Below are 6,000 nucleotides of genomic sequence, written 5' to 3'. Positions count from 1 at the left end.
CTCCAGAAAAAATATCCTGGACACACACTGGGAAACCCACGCTCGGTTTCCAGCTCCACCTCCTGCTGGTGGAAGGATTTGGGGCACCTGAACCTCTCCGAGCCTCAGTGTTTTCAGCTGCAAGATGGCGGTCTCGGTGCCTGGGCAGTGAGAGAAGAAGGCATGATAAGTTCACCTTGATGCGGAAGCATGCTAGATGCACCTGGAGAGGGCAGGCCTCTCACTTTGGTGGAGCTCCAGGCAACTCCTCTGGGTGAGCTGCCACCCCCTAAGTGGAGTGTGTGTGTGTGTGTGTGTGTGCATAGTGAGGGTGGCGGTGATGGTGATGGGAGTGGTGTGCATGTGTGTGTGGGGTTCAGAGCCAGAGTGGCCTTGGGAAAGTTCAGTGGCTACACACACACACACACACACACACAACACACACACACACACACACACACACACACACACACACACAGAATGCTTGGTGGTCAGAGCACCTGGCCTGAGGTCCTGGGTTACAGGCAGCTGAAAGAAAGTAGATGTGGTATCTGGAAAAATTCTGTGCTACTAGTTGCCAGAGGAAATTAATGAAAAACTGTGCATTTCAACTGCGGTTGATTGAATAAATAAAGAAGTCCACAGATATTGTCAAAGTAACACAGCACTCGGTTTTCTGAATTCCTCGAAATCCTTTTGATTGTAAATGACATACTTCCAACTCAAATTGTCTTAAGGGGGAAAGAGTTAATGTGATCAAATGTCCTCCAGGGCCCAGGTACAGAATACTTAGAGATGGGAGGTAGGGGGCTTGGGCAGTACTGCTCCCTCCTACCACCCCGCCGCCCCATCTTTTTCTCTCTGTCCATTTTATAATCTCAATTCCGCTCTGCATGCTGCCTCCATGTGTGTGCAAAACAGATCTGGGAGGAGGTTATGACCCCAGGCAGTTCCAGAATCACACCCGTCCAGTTTAGTGACTCTAGAGGAAAGATGACCTTTCTCCATAAGCTCCATCCAGAAAACAGGCTGGAGAAGGACCCAGCTAGCCATCTTTCATCCCACGGCCATGTTTGGACCAATTACAGCGGCCAATGGACTCAGCCTGGACTGTTTCCCAAACACTTAACTGGGGAGCTGTGCTAGGCTGAAAAGGCAGCAACAATGGGAGGAGTCAGAAAAGTGTCTGGATGTCCAGGGAATTGCCTGGGAATGTCTAGAGAAGCTCTTTGAGGACAACGAGGAATCTGGAACTGCCAGCGAGTAACCAATTAACAGGATGGATCCCTCAGGAAGCCCCTGAATTCATGCTTAGAAATGTTTATTAAAATTATTATGTTATTAAATATATTATTAATATATCATTAAATATATTATTAAAATAATAATTTAAATTATTTAAAATTATTTAATGTCCCATGGGGCACCTGGGTGGCTCAGGTCGTGATCTCCTGGTTTGTGAGCTCAAGCCCTGCATTGGGCTCTGTGCTGACAGTGCAGAGCCCGCTTCAGACCCTTTATCTCCCTCTCTCTCTCCCCCTCCCTGCTTGCACTCTCTCTCAAAAATAAATAAACATTAAAAAATTTATTTAAACTCCCACCCAAATATGTAGCTACAAACAAAGCCAAACTAAACTAGCAAAGATGCATTGTATGGCCTCAGTTTAAAGAGGTCAGGCCAAAGACTTCACCCATCCAGCCAGCCAGCCTGCCAGCCATTCATCAAATGTTTGTTGGGTACCTGCAAAGTCCTAGGTGCTGGACATAAATTGATGAATGAAGCAGACATAGCTGCTGCCTCAGTTTGCTTGATGGTGACACTCTCCTGCTCACAAACCTGCCAGGGCTCCCTGGTGTCTAAGAGTGGGGAGGAAATTACTCAGCCGGGCATTTGAGGCATCAACTATCCAGTGCCCCCCTTCCCTTCTAACCTCACCCTCACTCCCCTCATGGGATGACCCATGGTTCCCCACAATCACTCTGCCTTTGCAGGCCTCTGTGCTTTGGTCTGTGCTGTTCCTTCTGCTTGACATGCTCTCTCCCAGTCTCTTCCTGACCCTGTCTGAAGCCCCTTCAAAGCCTGCCTCTTAGGCCACCTTGTCTCTGAAGCCTGTGTTCCCACAGTTCTTTGCTTGTAGGGAACAGAGTGTTGTGGCATCAGATGCTGAGGTCAACCAAGCAATGCAAAGGGTCTTTGTGGCATGAAATGACGGACTTTTCTTGGGGTTGGATTCCCGTGAAGCCCTGGACACTGGGCCTTCCTGTGCATCCCCATTGCTTTCTGAGGTGTTCCATCCTGTTTTCTCACAGCAGGAACATTTGTTTACAGCTTAGTTACAAAACTGTTGGCCCATGTGGTCCTCCAACTAACCTGGAGAGCAGGGATAGTGGCCCATTTTGAAGATAGAAAAGCTGAGGCCCCAGAATTTCCATTTCCAGCAACACTGTGGGCCAAAAGGACAATTCTCTTACTGGAAGCAACTAAAAATCTTGGATTGAGAGAACCCTAAATGCATTTATGAGTTGGCAAGAAAATAAGGTATACTCAGCCAGGAAATAAGTGGAGACGGAGACTCAGGAAGGTGAGCAGAGGGTGAAGCCAGCTCGGACTTGAGGATGTTTGTTGAACCAGGTACAATTGCACATTGATTTCATATATTCTGAGATGAGGAAGTAAAAGTAAGAGTGAACTGGAAATCAATGTCCCCTCCTGAGACCACAAGGAGCACTGCCTGTCTTGGACCCAGGGCCGGGTGGAAGTGAAAAGGAAGCTTCTTCTGAGAATTTGTCACCAAGGACAGTTTGTAGCCTGAATTAACACAACTTGGGAACCCAAAGAACTTCAAGCCAAAACTTTAGCTTAAAGTGGCCCCTTCCTGGTAGTGATCCCAGGCACCTGAGAGGCGAGAACACAAATTCTCTCAAAACGAAACCACGTCCATCCTAGGCTTTAAGCACTTTCTATAAAGCTCCATGAAAATGAGCAACTCTGATTTAAAAATCACTAGACAGTGGCGCCTGGGTGGCTCAGTCGGTTAAGCATCCAACTGGTGATTTCAGCTTAGGTCATGATCTCATAGTTCGTGAGATAGAGCCCTGTGTTGGGCTCTGTGCTGACAGTGGGGGAGCCTGGTTGGGATTCTCTCTCTCCCTCTCTGTGCCCCTCTCCTGCTCTCTCCTTCTCTCTTAAAATAAATAAACATTAAAAAAAATTTATAAAAAAGAATAAAAAAATAAAAATCACTAGACATACAAGGAAAGAGGACACACACATACACACACACACACACAGAGAACGTAGAATGAGACAACCAAACTGAAAAGCTTCATTTTTTTTTTTTAACGTTTATTTATTTTTGAGACAGAGAGAGACAGAGCATGAACAGGGGAGGAGCAGAGAGAGAGGGAGACACAGAATCTGAAACAGGCTCCAGGCTCCGAGCTGTCAGCACAGAGCCCGACGCGGGGCTCGAACCCACGGACCGTGAGATCATGACCTGAGCCGAAGTCAGGTGCTTAACCGACCAAGCCACCCAGGCGCCCTGAAAAGCTTCAGATATTAGGATTATACAATGAATGAAAAAATTACATTTAATATATTTAAGAAATAAGAGGAGGTTTAATTTTTTTAAGTTTATTTATTTATTTTGAGAAAGAGAGAAAGAGAGAGAGAGAGAGAGAGAGAGAAGAGGAGGGGTAGAGAGAGAGGAAGAGAGAATCCCAAAGAGAGAGAATCCCAAGCAGGCTCCACACTGTGTGCAGCCTGACTTGGGACTCAAACCCACGAATCACAAGATCATGACCTGAGCCAAAACCAAGAGTTGGTGCTTAACTGATTGAGCCACCCAGGCATCCCAAGAAAATGCAGGAGGTTTAAAATGAGTAAGTAAAAAGTAGATTAGAAAATGAACTCCTAAAAATGAAACATATATATAATCATTGGAGTTACAAACTCAATGGACGGATTTAATATGAGTTTAGACAAAGGTTAAGAGAGAATTAGTGAATTTGAAGATGGAAAAGTAAAATTATTGATAATTAACCCGGATAAGGAGACAAAGATGAAAATATGAACATGAGGCTAGGAGACTTAAAAGATAGAGTGAGGAGGGAGATGTAGTCTAATTACAACTCCCAAAACAAAGGAGAGGAGAGGAGAGAAGGGAGAGGAGGAGGAATACTGGAGGTGAGGGAGGGGAGGGAATGGGGCAAAGCCAATAATATGAAGAGGTAACGGCTGAGAACTTTCCAGAACTGAGGAAAGAACAATCCTCAGAAGCCCTAGAAATTCTAAGCAGGCCAAATTAAAAGAAAAACATAATGCAATGAAACTGTAGGGCACCTAAAACAAAGAAAAGATTTTGTAAGCAGGAGAGTGGAGAGATTGAACATAAAAGAGGGACAGGCTGACAGGTGACTTCTCAACAGAAACAGTTGGAGTCAGGGCATAGTGGAATGACCTTGTACATGTACTGGAAAACATCAGCCAATTCCATACCCAGTGGAAATATCTTTTAGCAATGGGAATAAATACAGTTAGTTTTAGAGAAATAGAACCCAGAAAATCTTCCACCAGTAGATCCTCACTATGGGAACTCTTAAAAATATACTTTAGGCAGATAGGAAATGATCTCAGATGAAAGGTATGAAGTGAGGGAAGGAATGAAGAACTAAGTAGGTGTAAAATGTGGGTAAAAATGGCTTTATATGGGGTATAGAAAACAAAGTACAGGAGCACCAGCATGTACATATAGAATAGATGTTCATCAGTGGTTGCAGTGACAATGACGATGACAATGACGATGATGAAGAATGCAGCTTGCAGGGTGGGTACACAGAATGGGTGCAGGACTGATATCAGAAAAACTAGGCTTGATCATAAAACTTCCATTAATGAGCTGAATAAGTTTGAGAAAAATTGAACCGTCTGTAGTTTTGTGACAAATTAGATAGGGATAAAAATAGTGCTCACAGGGTTTTTTTTGTGAAAAATAAATTAGATAATGTGAGAAACAATCAGATCATTAAAACCCTAATCACAGGGCTTGGTGCATAGTTGGAACTTTGATCTCAATTTGAATCTCTACTTCTCAAAGTCTCTACTTCTCAAAGACTTCTCAAAGTCTCAAAATCCTGGAAATAGAGGGATAAGAGGTTGAGGAAGATGGACAGGGGACCAGTCAGTTATGCATATTAACAACGAAGGTGACCATGTATTGGGTATCTACTATATACTAGGCACTGTGCCATGAACTTTGTACACATTTTTTTTTAACGTTTATTTATTTTTTGAGAGAGAGAGCGTGAGCAGGGGAGGGGCAGAGAGAGAGGGAGACACAGAATCCAGAACCTGAAGCAGGCTCCAGGCTCTGAACTTTCAGCACAGAGTCTGATGCGGGGCTCGAACTCACTGACCGTGAGATCATGACCTGAGCCAAAGTCGGATGCTTAACCGACTGAGTCACCCAGGCACCCCTGTATACGTTTTCTTATTGAACTCTTATAGTACCCTTGTGAAGTGGTCAGTAGCAGCATACCTAGTGTGTTTAACTCCTGAAGCAGGTAATTTTTTAACACTTTACATCCTCCATATAATAAAATTATTTTCAATAACAATTGTACAATAATCAGTAATAAGTACTGTTTTCTTGATTGTTTTTCCATTCTAAAACAATTAAAAAAGAAATATCAATATTAAATACTTTTAAATTCAGTAAAATATTTTATTTGTGAACTAAAATTTTCATTTATCAAATGAAAATGCTAGACCTCTCAATTGGCAAGCCTGGACAATTCCCAACCATTATGCATTCATTTTCCAAATGAACACATGTAACTGAGTTCATGTGTATTGTGTACAAATCTTTTAACTAGAAGTTCTTGGAATTAACTTCCTTGTAGGATGCAATATTCAATAAAGGGTAAGTAATAAAATGTGTTAATTTGAAACTTGTCTACATATTATTAAAACTCAAATGTAATAGCAGCAATTATTTAGAGTTTAGACCAACAAAAATTTTT

The sequence above is a fragment of the Panthera onca genome, chromosome B3, assembly GCF_046562875.1.
Source record: "Panthera onca isolate mPanOnc1 chromosome B3, mPanOnc1 haplotype 2, whole genome shotgun sequence".
In the NCBI taxonomy this organism is placed as follows: Eukaryota; Metazoa; Chordata; class Mammalia; order Carnivora; family Felidae; genus Panthera; species Panthera onca.
This window is presented reverse-complemented; position numbering follows the sequence as displayed.